The sequence below is a fragment of the Rhea americana genome, unplaced genomic scaffold (genome assembly GCF_003343005.1).
Source record: "Rhea americana isolate MKP2758 unplaced genomic scaffold, rheAme1 scaffold_29, whole genome shotgun sequence".
NCBI classification, from domain to species: Eukaryota; Metazoa; Chordata; class Aves; order Rheiformes; family Rheidae; genus Rhea; species Rhea americana.
In genome coordinates this window covers 1,565,131-1,590,458 of record NW_028186412.1, presented here as the reverse complement: position 1 = coordinate 1,590,458, position 25,328 = coordinate 1,565,131, and the positions used below count along the sequence as shown (strand labels likewise).

The 25,328-nt window shown below is 36.8% G+C and overlaps 1 long non-coding RNA gene across 1 annotated transcript in view; it reads right to left on the bottom strand.

The window, feature by feature from the left end:
* LOC146593531 (uncharacterized) overlaps positions 1–25,299 on the bottom strand; it is a 343,928-nt gene extending 318,629 nt beyond the window's left edge. Inside the window, exon 1 of the long non-coding RNA XR_014896353.1 lies at positions 25,179–25,299. This is a non-coding gene — a long non-coding RNA (uncharacterized LOC146593531). The remainder of the gene's footprint in view (positions 1–25,178) is intronic.
* Between the last annotated feature and the right edge of the window lie 29 nt (positions 25,300–25,328).

Here is a 25,328-nt window from a genome sequence, read left to right as displayed (position 1 = left end):
GGAAAAAGACAACCCAAAGGCAATATTCATTCAAACTCTAATGATCAGTCTGAAAGAATAGAGCCTAAGGGCAGAAAACATTCAGATCTGACAGTAAATTTGAAAGGAGAAAGCTTTAGGGCAGGAATCGCTCAGGCCTTTACAATGAACTGGAATGGACAGATCTTAAGGACAGCATGCATTAAGGACCTGCCACCARAAAGGTAAGGAGTTAAGAGAACTGTGAGCATCTTAAAGCTTCTGATAACGAGCCTGACTGAACCTCTGTTAGGGTCTAGCTATTACCAAATACCAATTTTAAATGAAAGCAGTGCACAGCACAGTAAAAGGTCTGGAATTATAATGAAGAAAGAAGGAAAAACAGGACAGGCAGCACAGCTAGTCCAAGAATGATGGTGGGGCATTCAGTGTGTAAATCTAAGCTACCACTTTACATTAATAAAACTGACTGGTCTAAGAGCTTGCATAATGTGAGATATGTCTAATCAAAAAGAATTGTCTTTCATTAGTCCGTTCAGTCTGCAGAAAAATTTAACAGAAGTGACTTTCTTTACACAGTATTTAGTCTGTAGAACTGCATTTGCTTTGTTTTGTCTCACTAGTATATACAATGTATATTATACAGTGATTTATACTCTTTATTTAGAGAAAATGACATAAAATATTTTCCATTAAGATGAAAAGGTGGGAAAGAGGTGTTTTCCAAAGGGAGAAAAAACAAAACAAAACAAAACTCCTTCTTAGTATATCTTTTACAAATGTTCTTTCTTCATAAGAACTAATAAACTTTCAAACCCATAAATAAAACCTTAATGGCCATTTTCAGATTGCCTAAATTGGGTATCCTGATATTTTAAAAAAGAGATGTTTGGTCTCTGTTGATCAGATTTCCTAAGTTAGCATCTTAAAATTCATACATAAGGCAACTGATGGAGAGAAGCACCTCTGAAGGTCTCTGGAGGGTATTTCAGAGCACCTGCTCTCTCTTCATCCGCATCGACAAAGACTAGGAGCCTCAGCATACTGGGGGGAATCATACTGAGGGGAAGCCACCTGAAACTACATGTAAAAACAGTTGCGTCTGAAATTCCACCCGAAATTAAGGATGTCAATCCTCTCCCGGATGCAGAAGTCCGTTACAGCAGGACACTCCATCATTTTGCATAAGGGGAACATTCAAGAGGGAAACCAACGGGCCCCTGTCCGTACACTTAGTTTAAGAAAGGAGGTTCTGGAGCTGTGCTCCCTGGAAGACTTGCTGCGCTCCCTCTAACATAAACGACAAAAACACCCATTGACAGCTATTGATAACCAAAGCAAAACTCTATAATAAAGCTGAAGAAATGCAAAATGGAGTGGTATCTCTTTGATTATATAATTATTTTCACTGTATGTGTCATTGTATAACACACTGAATCAAATTTCTTTCTTTTTGCTTTGTTGAACCATGTCTTCAGTTAAAAGCACATCCACTTTTCAGGGACAAATTGCATCTATTTTTAACAGAGTTTTGCAATAATACTTCAACTATCCCAAACATATGCTGAATGTGCTACTTCTTCATAGGAATCAATAAACTTTGAAACTTTTATCTCAATTATCATCATCCTCAAAATATTTTAGGTTTTAATTTAGAAATTGAATGGCTGGTGAGATACTTATTCTTCCCATGTCCACAGATTCTGTTTCTTTCTTTAATGAGGTAGTAGCTGATGCCTCTTATTGGAAGTGGTTGACTGTTCTGCTTCAAAGCAGTTCTTATATATTCAAGAATTATGGAAGTAATCATGCTCTGAAGGAGCATGTATCCCACTACAGGTAGTGATACGGTTCTCAGATTTCCAAGTTACATGTTTTAAATTAATAACTGTTTACTCTGCTGTATAATAAAAAAGTATTTATCATTGGAGCTAATTCATTACATAACATTTTATTTCTGAGATAGTCTTTCCATCTACCGAACACAAAGTAAACAATTACAACAAGCATATATCTACCACGACAAAAGAAAACATGTAAATACCTGAATCAGTCTTTAAGAAGTCAACAGTTAACAGAATGCCATTTAAAAGCTTTTTAAAGAATATATCTTCTACTCTAAATTGATAAGAAAAAAAAAAAGTAATAGGGAAGAAACTGAGGGAAGACGCCTGAAGTCTGAGTTTTAATCTAGTGTTGACTTTATTTACTAGTAATGTCACTTGCATCATTTGTTCAGCACTGCCTTCAGCATTTAAGGGAGGAYCAGACCGAGTGAAGTTGCCTGACCTCCAACATAGCACACAATAAATGTACTTAAATAAAAACACTTCATTGCTTTTGCTTCTTATATGACAAATACGAGTATCTTTATGTTTCAGAAAAGTTAAGATCTCGTCTTTGGAGTCTCACCAGGTTAGTGGTGAGCAGAACACTTTATGTGAATTYCAGCTTACCAGAAGAAGAAAATCCAGCTAGACAGGGTTATTTGGTGTTTATTCCTACTCACACTACTGTCTCAAATGGTAGGGGATAAGGAATACAGTGACTCTTTAAAAAGAACTGTGTATTTGAGATAGGAAAACTCTCCCAGTTCAAGATGGCTACCTTTGCCTAGTAGATATGCAGATATTCATTTAAATGACAAAACTTATGTATGGGAAAAGGAGAGGCTTCCATCAAACGCCCTCTACTTTGCTGTTTTATTTTGAGTCTTAGTTATGATGATTAACAATATGTAAATACTCCAGCTAGAATACAGGYCAGACAGAGCTTTTAAAGGGAAACTACTATTGCCAGGCTGCAAGTGTTCATTTAACGAATGTGCTTTTGGTTGCAATGATGAAAGAGGAGCGAAACTGAAGAGCATTGCCCACAAGAGAAGAGTCGTGAACTGCAACACTATCTGTTTYTTTCAGAATTGTTGCTAGCATGCATCTTTACAGTATTTAAGTACRTAGTTGAAGTCAATAGATTTGGACTTTGCTTTACAGATAGCAATGGAAGAAGAGTTTTAATATAGCGAAGAGCCTCTTTGTATATTATATATGTGTTATCATGTGAATTTCCTTAACTACTTTCCTTAATTACTATTCTCAATTTAAATTAAGTCAGGCTCGAGAACTCAGTGTTTTATTRTGAAAAAAAAAATATTAATTCCTAAGTGTTTGTGTATTTCCCTCTTAAAGCATCCTCTGTTGCAGAACTTTTAGATATAGTTATTGATTAAAAGTAAGATACATTTTGGTAATAGTTGTAAGTAATACTAGGTAGTCATTTTTATAAGTTTAATGTAAAAGTTCTATGATTTTTTTTTTTATTATTTTTAAAGGCAAAAAATGCATGTGTAACATAAAGTGAAAGGCAGATTATACTGCAGTCTGAAAACTCTCAGTAACTGAAAAGCCTCTGGTACATTATGGAAATACTCAAAATAGATTATTATTATATAACAAAAGAAAAGATGCTGCTGAGTGTGAACAACYTTATGCTCTCTCCTTTGCAAAAGAAGTTAATCTCATAAAAGAGACTTCAAAGTTAGTATTACTGTTTCAGAAATAAGTAATGCTTACTTCTTTAGTCAGCATACTAATAGTAATAATAATATGAAAATGTGCAAATCATTTACTATGATGCCAAATATCTTCAAGGGAAAATAACTTATTTTTCAGCCCAAAGTCTGAGAACATATAATTGAAATTGTGATTTGTCAGTTTTATGAGGTCTTTGAAGAAGAGCTGTCCTAAAGCTGTGCAACTAGTGTCCAGTGTCTAAAACTATACTAGAATTCAATATCAATATGAAATTATGAATCAAGTCAGTGGAAGATTTCATTAGGATTTTGTCTCAGACACAGAGTTAGGGCTTTGGCCAAATATCAAACCTGCAAGCATGATTTTCTAATACATCTTGTCTAGCTAAATTCAATTGACTTCAACATAAATTTTATATGTGGAGTACATCTCAGAATCTGGTCCTTCCTGTGGTTTAGGTCACCTTCAATTTTATCTATGAGCCAGTATCAAGTTTTTCATCTTAGGAAGCAAAGGCTGGAGCTTTGCATTGACCGTAAAACCCTTTGGGCAAAATGAAAGACTGGAAATAAGTTATTCTGAAAATGTCTTTACATATATGATTTTAGTACGCCTCTGAATTATAAATATGCCTCCTCATTCCTATCATCTAATTCATGAGTCCATCATTGTATGTGYGTACCAAAGTGTATGTGCATTTGTATGTGTACATATATACATACATATATATACACACATACACCCACATATGTGCTCTTTTTACATACATCCTTTTAAAATATAAATCTAAAATTTTAAATACTGTGCTGTTCTGGTTGCATTCCTTATGACAAGTAAATTGGGAACCAAGAGCTGTCATTTGAAAATGTAAAAGTGATGTTTTCTTTTCTTAAGAATTTATTTACATTGAACTAATAAAACCTTTTATAGTTTCTAATAAAACTTGCAGAAAATATTTTTTTAAAATAATACATTGTTTTCAGCTAATACTGAAACTCTTTTACTGGCCTTCTGTCTGCTTGACTGTATACTTTCTCCACAAACATCCCAGGATATATCAGATTTCAGTCTGAAAATTTACAGTTGAGAAGTATTCACTGAAAATGTTAAATACAAGATCAAACTCAGTAGGACAGAAAAAAAAAAGAAAAGAAAAGTCATTCCTATTCTTTTAATAGGCCATTTTTCAGATAGTGAATTCAACCCTGAAGAGTCAACACAGAAATCTCTGTAATAAAATTACAAAACAAATATAGTGCACAAAATATTGAAAACGGTTTAGCACCTTTAACAAGAACATTCTTTTCTTTTGTCAAACACATTTCTGCTGCTTTCAAGAAAATAGATCTATACACAAACCACCGCACTGCCTTAACAAACAGAGCTACACTTGACAGGAATTCATGAATAGAAAGCAGTATTGGTTCAAAACATTCAGAAAGCAATGCGCGCTAACATTCGGCATKAACAGCTTGAATTAAAGCCCAATGAACTCATTAGGAGTGCTTCCACCGAGTTCGGTGAGCTTGGGACCGAGCCAGTGGTGTCCATCTGTGTGCTCTTCTCGGTAGGCTTTGCATCAGATGTGATTCAGGGAGCAGGAGACTTCACTGCCTGCACCTGCGCTCGAACATGTGAACCCGGGAGCATGCAAAGAGCGTGATTTCCAGCTACGGCTCAGTAATGCAAACCTGAGCAGAATTTTCCTCTAGCTGCAGTCACTGGGGAATTGAAAGATGGATAACTAGCCTATCTGCATCACAGGCAGTGAAGTGAAGGTTCGCCCCCTTTCCAAAGTGACACAGCAAGTGGCTGCTAGATCCCACCTCTCCTCACTCCGCACAGGGTGCTCCTTCTCCCTGCACCAYGGCGTGTCTGCCCTAAGGGCAGAAAATTAACACATTTGTGTGAAATTAACAAAATCCTCTCTTTGAGGATACAACGAAAGGTCACAAAATTACTTCAAAGCGTTTAACTACTCTGACCCTAGCACAAACCATCACATGTATTTTTCCTTATTAGCAAAATTCTCTTGGAAAATGATATAAAGAAGAAGTAAAAAAGGGTCYGAAGAGACCTGTACAACAGCTTTTCACAGGTCTGCTGTACCTGCACTCTTGATTAGTTGTTTAATAATTAACACAAATTAGATCTTTCTGAAGGTGAGATTGAACAAGTGGGCAGGAGATGGCCCTGAAGCACACGCAGCAAGTGAGAGTTTGCCACCTGCGTATKAAGCATTACAGTCACTCTAGTTTTGTAAAAGAAAGGGAAGCACCCCCCCCCAAGAAAAGTAGATAAACATAAGACTTCATCAAGAATAAAGAGCATTCCTTTGCAAATTATAGGTGTTGTGGTAAAACATCAAAACTTCCACGGTATTCCCCTAAGCTTGATTAAGAAAACGTTTTCCAACTCCTTGTCAGCTTAACTGACCATTATCTTCTTCTCAGTATCTCACTGTCTGTACTTTTAGAATACAATTTAGATGTAAGGACATATGTTGGGACAGAGTATCCTCTCCCACGTTGTAGGTTAAGTTAAATACTGTAATAAAGATGCAATAAATTAAGCTGGATTTTCAGAAACATATTGTTTTATGCTGGCTCAACAAATCCCCTTTAAAACATAAGGCAGAAAGCCATCAAACTGCCACTGAAGGAAGACAAAGTTACCATGGGTAACTTAGGCCTTCCGAAAGTCAATCCACTTATCTGAGTGTGGATTTTTTACCTGTATCACCATCCTCTGTCTTTCCTCATCCAACTCGACCCCCTTTCCCCTCCATATTCCACTACCTGCATGCAGATTTTTGCTGGCTAGCAAAAATGAGGTCTTTTAACTTTGATTCAAGGGTAAGGCTGATAACATTTTTCCTGCTTCTTCCATGAAAGGGAAGTTTAGTCGTTTCTGAAGAAAGATCTAAGGGAAACATGTTGTTAAACACCTGCAAAGAAAGAATAGAGTATCCAAACTGAAAAGCGTTCCTTAGCAGTAACACTGTCAGCGCATTTCATCTTTAAAACACTCATTTACTGCTATTGTTACTCCTGTTGGGCACCTTTCTCTTTAACCCAAAAGCTGCAGTTTTTAATTACAGTATGATTCAGATACTGTGGAATCAGGGAATAATGAACATACTCAGCAGCTCACAAAGTAATGTAGCATCTAGCAAGATCTGGTGTTCATTTACATCGGCCCTAGCTCTGGCATTGACTCACATGGATTTCTGTTCCCATTCAGCAGTGGCAGAGGAGTGCTAAATTAGAATGTTTACAGTTAAAACGAAAACTTAAGGAACACTCAACTTCCACGGAAATCATTCTCTTGTGTGCAGAAATGAAGACTCACACGCATTCATATATGATAGAAATGATTCCACAGAGCATAAAGTCCCTACATGAATTTTAGAGCTCTCAGACACCCACATTTCTAATCATTTTAGTACAATTGCTTTGTAGATAATGCACTGCCTAATTCTTACTAGAGCACCTGCTTCATAATGCTCAGTCCTGACATTAGAAAATTAATTAAAAATTATTAAATTCTTAATACTCCATCTTTCTCTGTAATGCAATATTTAGCGCTAAAGCACAGCTATCGAATGACACTTCTGGTGAACGGAGCCAGAATGTCTGGTCATTAGATGATAGCAGCAATATTTTAGATAGTAAACAGATGTCAAAGGAATTCATCAATATAAATAAAAATCTGCTTAACAGGATCTAAACCCAATCTTTTAAAGCACCAGTAATTTAATTATACTTTCCATACACAAAGAACAAATTTGTATTTTTACTCAGAATGACCTTTGTTTTAGATTACTACGACAACAAAGAAAGCTAGAGAGGAAAACAAGCACTCGCTGAAGTCTCCAAAAACCAGCTCGGCTCTTCTTTGCCTTGCAACGGACTGCAGAACCTTCCCGCAACATAGCGGCAACTGCCGACAGCACGCAGAAAACAAAATCACTGTGATTATAGCCACTAAGAACATATGCAATCCATTTCCCTGCTGACWGTGATCGTAATGAGAAGCTAGGATGGAATGAACTGGAATACACCTATAACAGGAAAAAAAAAAAGAATATAATGCAATTAGGCTGCTCTGTAACCTCCCTTTCTTTCTCTCCCCTCTCTCCTCCTTTCTATTTACAGAACCTCTTTTGAGAAATAAAAATTAAATGAAATCTTATGGGCTTGTTTGACTCTTTATAGGAAGGTTCCAGACACCTTCCTATTTTGGGGGGAACTCAAAAAAAAAAAAAAAAATTAGAAAAACAGAGCCCTGGATTTGGTAGCCCAGTTCTCTACAAAGCATACATGGAGTAATAGAATTAAACCAGAAAAAATACTGTATAGTCTGAAATATCACATTCTATATTCCTTCTGTGGAAAACAAACAAATCTACTATTTTCCCCAATCTGTTTGGGTTTTTTTTTGGTGTGTAGATGTCTTTCCTCAACATGCAAAATTCTATGAAGGGGATATATTAAATGTCTCTCTAGATTAATTCTTGTACAAATACTAGAAAAAAAAATCTATTCATGTTATTTTCTCTGGATTATCCTATATTTTATCCTAACATTCTTTTCATATTGTATAGCTGATTTAATTTTTAAGAGTCCTGCAAAGTGCTTGGATTTTTTGTTAAACCCAGTTATTAATCACTATTTTCTATGAAGAATCAGAAAGAGCACTGAGACATTTTTCTGGCAACAAATGTTCGTTCAGCAACAGCAGAGTTTTTTGCAGGTTAAGGTTAAATTTGATTAATTTCTTTCCTCAGAAAAAGTTTTAAAAWTGAAAACAATAAAAATTCTCATTTTTTTTAAATTACATTTTTATTTTTATTTTTTTAATTTAACTAAAAAGAAAACCGTCCTGTTCTGATCCACCTGAGTCATATGAAGTTTTAGATCATTAGTGACTATTGGATGCTCAACCTTTTACTTCTGTTCAAGGATAYGAACATTTCTGACACGTGGAGAAAGGGAGGAAGATTTCCCATTCACCTCGGCAATTCACCTGTTAGTCTTTTCATAGCTACCCAGGGGCAGCTATGAACAGGAGCAAATCCACGGAGCTCCAGCTACATTTTTTCTCTCCCCATGCTCTTTGAGGTCACTTAGCCTCTTTGAGGAAATMCACCCACACAGTGTCCAGCTTTGTCATTCCTTTCACAGATCATGAGAGATGGAGAGCGTTTTCTTTTTCTCCCAATACTCTCAATATGATTAGTCAGAATACTACCCTGAAAAATTGTACAGATTTTCCCTTTTTTCCTTTTTCTTTTCTTTTTCCTTTCCTCTCCTCTTTTCCTATGCTCTCTTCCCCAGATTTATTTTGTATTCTCTTGCTGTACAATAGGTTGACCTACTTCTTTCCATTTAACATACTTTTAATAGTTTCATCATGTAAAGTCAAATAATTCCTGATGTCAAGTCTATCAGTGTTGTTTTCCATCAGCATAAAATTCTCCTTGGCTCTTCTATAATTATATTTCTTCTACCTTCTTCTGATCCTCAGTCTATTTAAATATCACCTGCATRATCCAGTTGATAATAATTTATAGCTGCTATAATATTGTTAAAGCAAGATAATGTATACATTAGCAGTTTGAAATTCCTGATTCAGTTTGTGTTTAGTATATAATCCYGAATAAATTACCCACAACATAAGAGGGATTTGTTGTCATTTAAAGGGGAAGTTTCTTGCCACAGTTTTCCAGTTTTGGCTGTTACCTGCCATCACATTTTACCGCACAGCGTAGACTGGCTGGCAAGGAACTGAGTGATCTGCAAGAGGTTAAGTTTGTTAGAGGACAGAACTGCAATTTTTCACATTTTCCTTATTAGTTCTGAAGTGAATGTAGCAGGAACTGAAGGTAAACTGAATCAAATAGGGCAGCACCACAGAGACTTGAGGCCCTTGTGCAGGATGGAGTACTTGGATCCACTGCTGGCTGTTTCATTATTTTATATTTAGCAGATGTAGTCCTGGCAGCAGAACTGAGGGCTCCTTCTTGGTGATTCAATTATTAGCAGCATCGATGCTTCCTCCAGCGTGTGCTCCGTCTCCTTCCTGCAATGAACATTTAATTCCTTTCTGCTCAGTCAGCGAGCATTAACCACGCTAAACACCCATACCTGGGCGTTTGCAGCCCCACCGACCCCTCAAGAAACCCAAGCCGTGGCTCTGACCTGGGGAGCACCTCCAACCATTCGGACACCTCGGCAGTGCAACTTCTCTCTTTGTATTTTAATAGAACGAGTGCCCTACAGTTATTAAAAATAAAAACAAAAAACAGCTGTCTCCAGAAGCRGTTCAGGAGTATGAATCATGAGTGGCCGGATCGACCCTTTTCGGAGCTGTCTCCCCGGTTTGATTTAAGGCTCGTCTCTGCCATCACCGCKTGCCTTTGGCACGGCCCAGGCACACGTGTGCTGAATGCACAAATCTGAACRGGCTGCGGGCTAGCGCCCAGCTCTCCTCTTCCTCCGTACTGCGAGCCCAAGTGCTCCTGCAGAACTCTAGATCCTACCACGGTAGTTCAAAGTCCTGATATTGATATATGATCTTTTATTGAACTCATTAATTACTCCATTCTTCCACAGATCCAGGTTCCAGTGTTGGCAGCATACAGCACGTTAGGGAGAAAATAAAAACGAGGACGCCTGGTGTGCTACTTCTTTATAGCAATAGCCTGGATTTTTATGCAGTAATTATCCTCTGAATTTTCAATTTCACTTCTAATTTTCATCTATATTTTCACTAACAGAGCAAATATTTAAAAAGTAGCAGCAGTGGTCTTCTATATATATGTGTGTGTATACATATATATATATATATATATATATATATATATATATATTTTCTGATGATTTCTGAAATGACCATGGTGAGAGAGTGAAGGATGTGTTAACTAAACTAGAAATCACATTTTAGTGACTGTGTTTGAGGCCAACATCTGGCACTCTGGTACTGACTCAGGCTCGTATAATTTTTCATACTCCCAGAAGCTCTTTGAATATTAAGAGCTGATGTTTTGACACATTCTTTTCCTCCTGCAGCTGGGTCCAGACTTGCTGACATTTGTAAAATGGACAAAGTGCCCACAGTTTTCACATGCTCCACATACGCTGTAATTACTACAGTTACATACAGCATGTCTCTTGTTGTTATGTAGATGCTGGTCTTAAGTGTTTGGAGCCAGTGGCTGATGCACAACGATTCAAAAAAAAACTCTACAGTGCATGTTAGCAAATACTCATTGCTGCGTGCAGGGAGGTGTTTGCACGGGTGTGAGGGGTTGCGTGCACGCGCGTGCGTATAAATCCCTTCCTGGACCCTGTAGTGATCAACTGCTGCTGTGAAGCAGGAAATCCAATTATACCTAACTGAGCATGCATACCTAAAAATGTTATTATTGGTCTCAAAATTATCCAGCCCTTTTAAAAATCAAATCTGTGAACTGTGCGAGTGTGTTCCTCAGGCTGGCTTCCCGCTGTGTGAGGAAGTGCTCCCTTTAATTTATTTTAACTTTGCCTGAATTATGCAGGCCTCCTTTCAGTGTAAGAGAAGGTTGAGGGAAAGTAGCTAATTTCCACTCTAAAGTGTTTGCAAATTTGATCTCAGGCAAACTTCTGCCATTCCTGCAACTGAGCAGAGCTTTCACATATACTATATGGCATTTCCCAAGTCAAAGCACAACAACAACAAAAACATCATCCGTTTCCCAAATGTGTCCCCAAATGAAATGTCACCCCTTTGATGAACAGCTTCCATAGCAAAACAGCATGTGTTTGACCAAATGGCAGCAGACCACTGTTTGCACAAAAAAAAAAAAAGAGCATAACAAAATAAAATGAAGTCAAGCACCGAAATTCTCTGTTAGACCCAACAGCAAACAACATTATTTTTTAAAAACCTTGAGCATCTACAGATTCATTATCTTGGCAAATGAGTTAGATGAGGGTTAATAAAGATCATCACTATTTACTGTGCTGTGAATTCACATTATAGAACTYGTGTTCCAAGGGGTAAATTCACTCAGCCCCGCAGCAGACAGGCTGTAACTGCTGAGCTGTCAGCGGCCAGGCGCGTGGAGCCTGTCCAAAGCCCTGGGGTATCTCCTGCCTTCTGTTTCTGGCTGGAGGGATGTTTTGTGTCCACTAAAACCAACTCTTCTCCACCAAACTTCAGCACCTTGGCAATATGAGCCCTGCCATGACTTGCTGCAACTTTTCCAGGAATATCTCCTAACTTCCATAAATGTATTTCAGCACGCAAGTCCTTCAGGATGTCTACACAAAGYAGTTTGCTTGTATTCGCAGAGTGGAAAAGCACTATATCTGTGAATTTCCCTCCGCTACTAGCAAACCAGATAAGCCTAATGGTGCAATAAAAATATATATTAATCAAAAGTTCAAGACAGATTTTTATATACTGGTAGCAAAGGKCACAAATAAAACAAATGCAAAATCCCAATTGAGACTGAGTGCTTGTAAAGCAAGTGCTTTCTGGTTGCTCAGCCTCCTTTTCTGAGGAGAGTAAGACATATCTCAGCAATCACAAGTGACATKCAGTCTTCTGAATTTTACTCAGAAATAGGAAAAATACCACCACCCTTCCTTACTCATTCAAACATACGATTTATAACAAGAGTTTAGGCAACAGATGCATTGAAGTTGACCATCCTGGGTACTGTACTTGATAATTTTCTCCRCTGCTTGGTTCTCAGCTAATCTGTTATAGTAGGCTCTTCAAAGAGCACAAACACTGCTAWTTGCACCTCCAAATGATGTGCACCTTGTCTGCTGCAAAGAACTGTTTTCCTTTTTCAGTCATCCATGAATATTAAATGTCATACAAAAAATTTGCTTATTCTGAAAGCTTGTGGTTTTGATTACCTTGGTAACAAGGTGCTTTGTTCAAACTGCTTTTCCCTGCCAGTTTTAGGGGTTCCTGTGTCACAGAAACACTCAAAACCAGCAGATGTATAGGTAGCTGAGTCCTTCCCTTATCTTAGATTTTTTTTTACTTTTTTTTTAAACAGATGCAAGAATGGAGATTTTGTGAAAATTAAGTCTCTGATTACACAGAAGCAATGGCAGTTAGCAGATTAACTGGATTAAAAATATTTTTTTTCAGTTTTGTGACAATCACAAATAACACTCCAATTAGGAATGGAATTTTATTTTCAGTTCATCACGAGAATATACTGAAACCAGAGAGGAAAACTCGTGGGGAAGAAACCAAATATTTGAACAAAATCAATCATTCATTTTTTCACGTTAATTCTTTTCTTTTTCCCTAAACAAACAAAAGTCCAAGTGCAGTCATCAAAGCTTGTCATAAACGCAAAAAAACCAAACCATTACTTATGGAAGATGCTGTAACTACCAATTTTATTTCAGGTGACTGTGGTGCTTGTTTGCAAAAGAGGGAGAAAAAAAGAAAAAAGCGTAGCGACAGTGACACATCCACGCAGTGCTGTCCTACCGGTATTTGTCCCTGGCAGGTGAAGACCATCACCCCACCACGGGGCCGGGCCGGGCYGCGTCTCCCGCCCGCCAAACCCCCCGTCGCTCTGCCCCGCAAGCGCTCTCCTACTCAGACCGCAAGCGACGCGCAGCACGCTGCTTAAAACGTCGAAGGCAGCAGGATCTGCTTAAAAAAACGCAGCGGAAGTTTGATCTTTYCCTGGAAAATAACTAAATACAAATGGCACAGCGGGGTTCCACATTGACCAGGGCTCAGCGGCTTTTGCATCAAGCGCAACACATTAACAGATACTTYGTCTTTTTTTTTTCCATCAAGTCTGCAAATGCGGTATGAGGTATGGAAATCAAGTGTGGCTCTCTCCTAAGTATGACTATGATTAATAAAAGAGTTGCAGGGGAAAACCGCCCTGAGTTCAGAAGCCTCAACATAGGCTGCAGCAATACAAATAACTCAGTGGACACAATAATCATAAAGTAGCAAGTGATTTTCTGGAAGTTGCATTTTATGCTGTTGAAAGTGAACCCTGTTTGAGTGAATCAGACAATTCGACTGAAATTATTTTATGACGTATTTGTCAGATATTCGATTATTCTGTGATTTGGAAAAAAACAAGATAGAAAATCTGACAGAAATGAAATAGGTCTACTTTTACAAAACAAAACACAAAGGTAAAGAGGTTTTTTTTGGTTAAAGAGTATATTTATTTGAATGTAAAGTTTGTTTTCCATAAAAATACAAAATGGCTAAAATTCCCAAAGTACTATTCTGTGTCATTAAATAAAGATTAGGTGCAATAAACAGCTTTCATTCCTTAAACATACCTGTATAGGACTTCACTAAGATTAACTTACTTGTAGTCAAGGTTGTTAAAGTGATCTAAATTTAGATCATTTGTGAAGATTTTCATAACATGCCTGTGTGTTGCTCGTGAAGCCAAACTGCAGTCACTTCTATTTCACCATACTCAMCACAGAAGCCTTGTTCAGTGTGCAGGGTTCTGGGTTTTCTCTTCCCTAAAACACCAACATCTATAATAAAAAGCCAGTAAATTTGACAAAGCCAATAAAGAGGTAGATTTCTTTGTTGGTTTTGCTTTGTATATGCAAGAAAATGAGAAGTCACCAATTGAGATTTGAAAGGTGTAAGATCCTGTAGGACTGAATATGGAGATTTAACTAATCAGCCGGTGACTGAGCTGCCTTAAAATGCTTTCTATCAGCTCCCCCTCCTGTCTGATTTTAACTTTTTCTTTTTTTATTTTCTGCTAGCGCCTACATTTTCATACACTTATTTTTTTGTTTGTTTAATTTCTTTTAAGTCTTCTTCCACTTCCACCTCCTGGCACCACCGCAGCTAGGAAGAGGTTAATGGAGCCTACCCAACAGCTCAGCCTTGCTACTCGGATAGTAGCTGTAACCTGGCACCCTGCAAGAATTGATTGGTCACTCAGATCAAAACATTAAATATTTAAAATGGCACCGTACCATTCATAAAGTGAAACATAAAGTGTTTGTTTACCCTGTGCTAATTATTTTAGTCAAAGCAGGCAGACTCAACTGTCTACATTATTAATTAAACCTCTAAAATGAGCTAAGGACAGGAAATGTTCTTCTCTGCCTGCAACTGGGCTAAAGAATAAGCAATAACCCTCATTAGCCATACAATAACATGAAAACCTTTTCCCCAAAAATCTTTATGCAAATACAAGGCTAAACAAATCATAGGAATCCATATTTCCAAATGGTCTGAGTAGAAGATGCTAGTCATGAAAGTTCAGATGTTCACCATCTTTAGGAGGCATACTTAATTTTGCTAAATTAGTGTTGTCTGAGATTACCACAAGTATCGGCGGAGTAAAGTAGCTAAGAGGCATTGTCTCTAAAATAAAATGCTTAGAAATAGGTTAGCTTGACAGTTACCTTAAAGGAAAATACAAGTTTTCCCACAGGTCGTGCAATAGCAGCATATAATAATTCACATACTACTCCGATTAGTGATCTATTTCCTTATACCTGTACTTATAATTCCCAAAGGGATACCCTACAAGTACTTTTCACTGGGCTTTGTGATCAGGAAGACAGGACAATGATGGAAACCATAGCAAAAGCTTCACATTCAGGCTGAAAAGAACTGCAAAAAACATGTTTTGATAGAAAAAATCTGATAGTTTTGCTGCACAATTGGAAGCAACGTGAGATTCCTGAGCTGGGATTTTCAACACAAACTTGAAACTCTGATCCATTTATCAACAACTTTCACATGGTAGTTGAGTGCTTATTTGCAATTTAGGACTGAAACCACTCAAAATGAGTATTTTTGTTATACCAATGGGAYTGATCCTACAGCAATGGAAGAGACTAGCTACAGCAAGCAAAGTGGTGGGGTAGATGCAAGTGCACATGTCTGTAAACTGCAACTTTTCAGTGCTGCAAAATATAAAGCCTACCACTCTGCTGTGTCTCCACAGGACTCTGGAGCCTAATTATAAAGCTATATGAAAAAGTTCTGCTTGTCAGCAGAACCAGCAGGGGAAAAAATCCACATTTTTGCACATTCATAGAATAAAATATTTAGGCAGAATATCATCATTGCTGCAGATGGACACTTACAGAACAAAAATGGGTAATTCTGTGCAGCTCTCCTAGTTCCTAGCATAGCCAGAATCCATTTGGTAACAGATTTAAAATCCAGTCTAGAATTTGTCTGCTAATGTCCCTGGCAAAATATGCTTCGTAGTGTAGTAAGGGTTGACAGTAACAGGTAAATTCAAGGTGGGGGATCCACACTAAAATAACCAGACAGAGCTCCAATGAATTTAATGTTGCTGCACCTGCTTACACCAGCACTGAAACTGGCTCTGGGTGATTTTAAGTCCTTCCAACTTAGAATTATCCACAAAAGCCTGACTCCAATTAAAATAAGCTAGAGTATGAAGATACACCATCTCCTGAACGAAGAGGAGAGAGGACAAGAGGAAACATTGGAGGGATCCATCAACTGGAAATGGAAGCTGCAGTCAGCAGTTGCTAGCTACAAAAGAACATCGACTGCCTGCTTTTGCCATATTTAAGGATATGCTCTTTAAATGCACAGTCTGAGTAAGAAACACACCTGCAAAAGAATGACTCTATGCCCAGAACATTTAAGGATCATCAGGGTACTTTTAGGAGAAATAAAACTTAAGTCTTATGAAATGGTAGGCATGATAGCTCAGATTCTCCCTTCTCCCCTCTCTTGGTGTTGAGCCTGGAAGGGGGGTATGTTACTGCATAGTCCCCACCATGTCCATACTACCCAACCTGTGTTTATGGCTTCCTAGTGGAAAGCCTGGCTCCTAAACTCAAGCTTTAGTGACCTGTGCTTTCAGTTTTGGGATAAGTGTTTTTCTCTTAAGCTTGTTAAATGCAGTGTGAATTTTACGTGAAAGTGCTTTTTGTCTTTTTTCCTTCAGCATGGTCTAATTCAAGAGACACGTTAAAGAAATGCATCTCAAGCCACAAGGACTCTGACTTTTCTGCATTAGCAAATACATTTATTTGTTGCCTTTATGGCTGGCAATAAGAGTGATGAAGGGTTGCGTTCTCAATACTTTCCCTATCTCCTTCTCCTTTGTCTGACATTGGCAATAAAATCCAAATTGCGGAAAAGGCAAATCAAGCATACAAATTAAGAAAACTAATTTCATGCCAGCCAACATGTAGGAAAAAAAAATCCCAGGTGATGAGGAAATTAAGAAAAATGGCAATAAAATTGACTACATTAGAGAAAAAATAATAATAACTAAAGTAGCAAAATCCAGTCTCATCTTTTCTTTGCTTTGCTTTAATTTTGAATTTATCAGTTGCTGGTGTATAATCTCATATGAAAAAGCCTCTATTTCCAAGCTGGCCAAAGTTTCCTATTGACTGAAATGTTGGACTGTTTTCTTGAAAACAAACAAACAAACAAAGATTCGTTTCTTTGCCTGTGACGTCTTTTAAAATATACTGGATGGTATAATTCTATGGCCAGTATGCTTGATCCTGGAAGTTTTGTTTGTTCTGATTTTTCTTTTCAGTTTAATGGATGGAATTTTTCTTAGCCACTTAAAAAGACAAGATTAAGTCCAGTAAAAGCTAAAGCTTTGTACTGTGCTTTACTCAATTCCTGTTATCCCATTAGAACACTGTAGTAACAAAAACAATAATAATAATTAGAAGTCTAAGCTTAATAATAAGTCTATAGCTTTACATATGGCTGTTTGCACTCTTTGTTCCCTCACTGACAAAATATTCTAGATCTTATTATACCACCTACAGGTAGTTTTTAGAGCAATACTTGGGATCCACTAAATGCTTAATTACACTCCTCTGAGACTGCAAAAGTCAGCGTGCCCATTGCTGTTCTGGAGAGACTTTTCATCACCCACCTTCTTCTGACTGTAAAACAGGCCCTATCAAAAATGTCTACTATCTTTTCTGAAATCTTACATAACACATGAAACTAGCACACTATTTTTTGAAACAGACAATATTTTACTAAATATTAATAAGGTATTCAGATGACAATACTATTTTCACATACCAGCTTTCATTTGTTACAGAATTTCACATGTATTAATAATAGTTTTCTCCTGAGGCAGAAAAATAACCAGCTACGTTTCGTTCCTTTTTCTCGCGTACTTGATTCTCTTTTATAGATACTAATCCCATAAAATGATAAAGAATGTGTATGTGATTGTATTTCTGTAAGCTTTGAAAAAATCCTTACCAAATTCCTCTGCATTGCTTTATTAATCATCCTTACAACTGAAGTCATGCTATTTCAGAAGAACTATCTTGTAATATTGCCACAGAAAGAATTTTGATAGCAACTTATGGATATTTAATGAAAACTTAAAAAGATAACAAATTCTGAACAAGTAATTTCTGGTGGTAAACAACCTTTTAAGAGTATAATCTTCAGTACTTCCATGTGCTGAACGGTTGTTAACTTGCTCAACATTTCTTGTTTGTTTGTTAGGGAAAAAAAAAAGAGGGGGTTGCTTATTGCAGGGCTTGATCGATCAGCCAGTATCAACCAGTATTAACTGCCTTGCTTCTACTTTGCAGAAAGTATGCAAGAATTTAATACAAATTCAACCAAATGATTCTACCTGGGGAACGTGTATTTCCTCCTCTTGTCGATTAACGTGCCCACTGTGCAAACSTCCTCCTCCTACCTGACTCCTTCAGTGATGTCTCAATCCATAGCTGATGGCATTCAAGTTTCCTCCAGAGATGCATTGCRAAGTCGCAAACAGAGCATTACAGCCATCAGCGAATGACTCAGACACAAAGTGATTGATAAGGCAAATAAATACTTAGGCGCTGGCAATCAGTCMGTTGTGATATGCAAGGGGGAAAACAAGACTACCGACATTTCAGCTATACATCTTTTTATTATTAATTTTTTTATTATTATTATCTCTCTGTGTGCCAATGGTCTTGTTAATAAATTATCCCGTCCTCATTATCTGATCTTTTCTACGTTTTCAATTATGATCCTTCTCAAAATTGCACARCAGTCAGTCTTTCTCAGCCTGAAGCTATTTCAGGCCAAAGTCCAATGTGCAGACCCCAAGTACAGATAAAGGAAACACTACAATAGTGTTTTTGAGCTTAGAAGCTGTGCACACGAAGAGATGTTATGACATCAGAGAAGTCATGATTTTATTCCCAGATTCTCTGAGCTGAGTTTTATGTAAGCAATAATACATGACACTGCATATTTTACACTGCAGTAGCACTTTTTGAGCATCTTGCAAAGCTTGAGACTGAGAAAAAAAAAGCTCAAGTCTTTGTATTACCTCAGATATGCAAAAGTCAAAAAATAAAACAAAAATACTATCACATTGTAAGTATATTATTTGGTTTCTCTAGCTCAAATATTTTCATCTCGACAAAAACAAATAGTTTTAATATGCAGAACATATCTTCTAATACAATTTCACGCAAAAGTCCACCTCCTTATTTTAAGAAGCTTTGATATGTATGCAATTTCTGAAAGCTAAAGAATGGACTAATTTTTTAAAAAGTAGGACTAAAAGGCATGCATTTCTGAGGTAATTGTTATACATGGTTGGTGCACATCAGACAAATTCACAAGGCACTTTACAACATACGTATGCGATCATTACACATGTTGCAACGTTGCAGACAACGGCTGCTTTTTTTTTTTTTTTAATTATTTATTTTTCTAGTGTGGGAAGTGACCTTGGAATCTGTAGATGATCACGGCAGCACTGCTTCGAGACAGATGTCTTCCCTTAGATGCGTGCCTTTCAGAGGTCACAAATAATAGGAAAATGGGAGAGCTCTTGAGTTGAGCCATACGTTCTTTGATTCGGGAACCATTTTGTGTTTATAGCTCCCAGTACAATGCAATCTTGATTTATGATTATAGTGCCTGGCTGCTATGATGATGATGATAATGGTAAGGTTTATAATGGAGTCATAGGACCTTGCTAATAAAACAACCAATCTTCTATGGCAATCAGAGTTCTAATCCAAATACTATTTAGTATGGATTTGTGAAGTGAATTCAACAGTTCAAATGTGGTATCTGCATTTTAAAGTGGCGTCTGCATTTTTCTAAATATATATATATGCATTTTTGTAAATATATGTAAATATATACATACCTACAAGTTATRTTATACTACCAAAAACTAAAGTTTATATATACAACCAGCAAACTGTCCATCAAAGTAACTTAAACAGTAGGTACAGAACTACGCCTGAAATCTTTTCAGGCTTGCAAATGTACACATGCAACCTTAGAGATCAAATTTAATATGATTAACTTGGTCCAGAAAGTGGTAATAATATTCTAGGCAGTTCATTCTTGTGGAATAAAAATTAGTAGGCATAGAAAAAACCAAATAAAATGGAATATTAATCTGTTTCTATGTCCAGAAGTTCAGATGCTTCTCTAGAGTACAACCACATTTTTGTGTGCTAGGTACACCAAAATTCCTACATATGGGCAAATTTGCTCATGAAATTTTCAGCATTTTCAAGTTCCATCCATTTCAGAAACTGTCCATCTGCTCTTCCCCAAGCCATCATAAAAATAAATGACAACATGAATAATCCTGATTATATCACAGTAATACAAACATGACAAAGATGAATGATTATGTTAAAACAATAATGCTGAATGCCACAAAAGTTTTCCAGCATGTTCAGGATCATTTTTTGATTGATATTTGACTTCTGGAAAATGTTCTCTTTGAAAATCACCTCTGAAGAAAATATGCTGTGACTTTGCTGACTCGTTTTTATATGGTTCTATTCATTAAGATTCAGCTTTTTGCAGAGATCTGGACCTGAGTGAGAGGAGACAGTTTATAAAGGTTTACAGAGTAATTTAATGGTCAGAACTGGTTGTCTCTCAGCAAAGAAGATGCACGTGTGCATAAACATGTGACAGTTAATCACTTTTGCAAAAAAGTAAACTTCCACTAAGCTCCTTGCCAGTTAYTATATAGCTTTTAGAGTACAATTCTGGGGAGAAAATACTGCAACAAACACATCTTCTAGATATACCTGTTTTCACACCTTAGCAAGAAATACAACTCTTCAAYACAGTGTTTGAATGTCTTCTCAAAATAGTATTATGAGGAAGTAACACTGTTAGATCAGCATCTTCCGATACTTTTGACCATAAAGTCTTTTTCATTCATCTGCATATCTGTCTAGTTATCTAATGAAGTGCTCAAATTGATCATATATAGCTGTCTTGATCAAACATATCGTTGTAGAATGTAGGTAGTAACCAGGAATACTACATCTGCAGGGCAATGTCCCTCATACATTTAATGAGGACTATAAAAAAAACAACAAAAAAAATAGCGTGAGGTTCACGTACTCTTGCAAATTGATGCTCTTTGGTACAGTSAGACACCTAAAAGAGTGAGCTGTCTACATGAATTACAAAGCTGCATGCTTAGCCTTCATCAAAATGACTGGCAGGCTAGGAGTGCCACTGGACACAGTGACTCTTAAACTTCTGGCTACTAAAAACTGGAAGCACTTTTCACTCACAAGGAGGCTGAAGCCCCTCTTCTTGCACACTAAGTGGAAGGTTGTCACCCTTTACTCCTGTCAGTAACTATCTAATTTTACTTTCATCAGAAGGCGGCTCTCCGAAGATATCACCGTGGTTTAACACCATTTACAGTAAAATCTTTAAGAGCATCCTGAAAACACAAAACTCCAAGGAATTTCTGAGGAATTGAAACAGTTTGATACATTTTCTATTTCAAGGTAGGAAAATGGAGAAGAGTGATCATTTTTTCCCAAAGATTAATGTGTAAGTTTGGTCCTGACGGACACATAAAGAGGTGAACTATGATGCTGATGATTACCACGTGAAAGCAGGCACTGCCCTCTTATTCTGGCAGTACCTTCCTGACTCCATAAGCTTACAAACTAGTCTTGAGGGGTGACTATGCAGAATAAGTTTGGGCATATGTGGTCAAGAACGTCAGCTATAACACGGTTGGTGAGTTTTATCATATCCATAGCATACAGAAGCCAATGCTTCATTCTTGTATTCTGCATCCAGCTGCAACTCCTGAAGCCTGATTTGTAACTTTTAGAAAGCACAGTGAGAAATCATTCTGAACTCCTTTTAGAAAGTGGTATACGAGCAAAGATCATAGTTGGTTATGATTCATACACKTAGGGATATTTTCATGAATCTTTCAGAAATTTCATTAARCAAACAAACAAACAAATTACATTTCCTTCCACTAGCAAGACAATATTTTATTGTTGCTTCCCTCCCAGCTTGTGAAGTTATGGAATTATTTCCCTAATGCATAAGTATACGTGTGTGTATAAACACACACAGATACACATATTCACACAGGTATTATGTGGCTCTGAAATCTTAATTTTAAATAATATCAGAATGTATTTAGCTTACTAAGTTTTAAGAATTTAATATCTATTTTTTAAAAGGTACTGGCCTCTGATGTGATTTATTGATCAGAATTGCTCACAAACTAAAACTCTGTAGTAACTCCATCACTTCCATCCAGAATATTTTTCCCTTGTGAAGTGCTAAGAAGTTGGTAACACAGAGTGGAACAGATCCTAAAAAAAAGAAAAGCATCATAGAAGCTGTGTGCAGGAGAAAAAAAAAGAAAAAGAAAAGTTGTGAAACACCTACTGATATAATATTAGCAGACAAATGTGTTTTTGACATTCATTCTCAGGAACTAAGACCACAGTGTAGACCACGGCAGATTTCAGTGTAGTATTTTAGGGTATGAAAAATGGTTGAAATGACTGAGGTGGTTCTGAAACTGAGAGAAAGTGCAACACGCAAGCTGTTAGCAGGAACATATGGAGGGAGGAGAGCAACAGTGGCAAATTATGCAGTGAATTCAGAAGAACCAAGATCTGTGTTGCAGGCTGCTTGCAGAAAGACAAAACCATTTAGGAGAACCATTTTTTGCAATGTCACTGAACCAAATACCTCAGCTGGCTCAGTTCCAGCCTCTTGCCACTAATATTCTTAATATACACTTTCCTATGATGTCTTTAGTAAACACTTTCATTAATTACTTAGAATAGCTATTCCTACCTTTAATCTAGCCATAAAACTTTCTGTGTGTTGAATCTGTTCAAAGGAACAGATTTTTCTATATTGCTAGCAAATCAGATGTACTCTTTTTGTGCATGTCAGCTTTATAATAAGCAGAAAAATGGACCTTGGATTGTCACTTAAAACATAATACTTTTAACTTCATCTTTTCATCCACAGCTCTTTACCTTTACTGACACCCTCTGGTTCCTTTTTAGGTTTTAAATCCATTTCAGTACTCCTTCCAAAATTTACTTTCCAAATCAATATTTCGTGCAGCACAGAACTAGACATTTTCTGAAACCCCCATAAATCATAACACTGATTCCCCAATAGTCTACCATGTCAGCAACTTATTCATAGAACTTGAGCAAATTTGCCAGTCATGACCTTCCTGCATTGAATCTGTGCTGAGAGTCCTCTAAGTCATGTATTTCTTAAAGTTCTCCTTATTATTTCTTAACAGCAGAGTTTTTAATCATCCTCTTTTATGTTAAATACTAGGACATTTTTCCTCAAAGACTTGTTTCCGAAGTTACTTTTTTTTTCCAAATTCACAGCTGTAATTCAGCAAGTTGTATTTTTTGCATTTTCTATTTTCATTTTTAATACATTTGCCCYGGTTATGTAATGAAATTAAAATCCCTTCCCTGACAGTTTAACCTAGAATTCAAAATATGACCTTCAGTTTCATATTGAACAACAAAACTAAAATCTAAACTTAGTCTCCAGATTATTTGTAGCTATCTTCACACTTTTTTTTGCCACACACTGCTAGTCCTGAGTTTTTGCAGGTATATTTACTCCGCAAGTATATGGAATAAAAGAACTGCATGTTGACTAGTCATTTTCTAAAAAACTATAACAGTTTTCAACTTTACTAAAGCTTAATGCTTCATCCTCTTTTCTTTATAGTTGCAGTCTTCTAAGACTTCGCCCTCATAACCACATTTCTTAATCATTCACGTAGTTAAAGGCATATTGCCACAGAGGGCCACTGTATATGAAATAATCTTTAATTACCATAATTCACGTCTCAATTTCTGCCTTTCTTTTAGTACATTTCACACTAGTAAACAACTTTTTCCCAAATTCCAGTAAAGATAATGAAGTTTTTTTTAAAAAAAAAAAAACTTTACAGATAAAGACAATCTACTAAAAGGAATATATTTATAAATTCTAATAGACATTTTGATAACATTTTAGAATAATGGTCTAATTATTGCTTATTCCTTTGGTATTCACTGTAATAATATTAATCATGATGAACTAATTTTGTGCTAATATTGATTGCCATAAAGTTCTTCTGAGTTCTTCTGAAGTTCTACTGTATAACTCAACAATAATTAATTGCACTATTAATTGGAAAATGTCATCCAAATTTTAATTGTCAGTAATTCCCCTTAGCTTCTGGCTATCAGTCAGCATGTAATTTATCTGTCATTTCAAACTTCAGGGTTTGATCCAAAGCTTACCAAAGACTAGGGGAAAACTGTACTCTTTTAAAGGATCTTGGCATCAGGTCCTTCATTAAAAACATAACTGAAAAACATGTCATTCAAGGAAAATATCACTTTTTAAACAAAAAAAAAGGAGTGAACAACCTTTGCCAAAATGTTATCGTAAATTTCTGAAACGTTACAACAAACAGAAAACTTTAGTTTTAGGTATTCACATTACTCTACCTTTTTGTAAAAGCTGTTTTAGGAAGTTTCTGTGCTCGACAGGAATGGAACTAAACATCTCAATAAGTATAGCTAGCTTAATGGATTATGATTTTTTTCTGAGATAAAAATCTTAGAAATGCAGTATCATACTCTATGTTCCAGGAATAATTCTCAGTTCATCTTCTAGCCAGCTCAGAAATACTCTATATAGTCTTCTTATCCCCTGCCTTCACCTCAGAGGGAAAAAAAAATCACGATTATGTAATTCCATTTTCTTCTTTGCCTGTCGGCCACAGGAACACAGTCCAGACACAGTTCCCTTCTAATTCAGGAGGTAATTGTTTATCCCAAAGCAAAGTACCGTTCTGAACTTCACAACAACTCAACTTCTAGTGCATCACTATGAACTCAACACACTACACTATTTTCTACTTCACCCTTTCAAGCATTGGCTTGTTAGCTCTCCCATACCTAAAAAAAAATTAGCACATTAAGAAAAGGCATCTTTCCTCCACAGTATGCATTTGCTCTTTCTAAGAGCCTCACATCTCTCTTCACAACTCACTCAGAGCAATAGTTGGCTGGTTAATTAAATGATAGGAGGCATATAATAGATCACAGCAATCTCTGCTCCAACTTTTCTGTGATGGCAACAGTTTCAACGTAAGATTCAAAAATAACAAAAAAAAAAAAAAATAATAATAACCATACAAGCCTGCAGCTAGAACCAAGAGACAGGATCTCTCACCATTGCTGGTTTCGCAGCAGGCTGCTTGCAGAGACGCCACGATGGATATCACAACAAATAATCTGCGCGCACTCAAAAGTCTAATCAGGGAAATCAGTGCCCGGCTGGGGGAACGGCAAAGGCACTTACCGCTGCTGTGGCACAGCCTCTCCCTCGCCTGATTCTCAGTCTCTCCCGACCATCCTCCCGACAGCCTCAAATATAGCAGTCCCTTATGGTGCTCAGCCTGTGGGAGCAGAGGATTGCGGAGTGTTTGGGCTTTTTTTTTTTTTTTTTTTT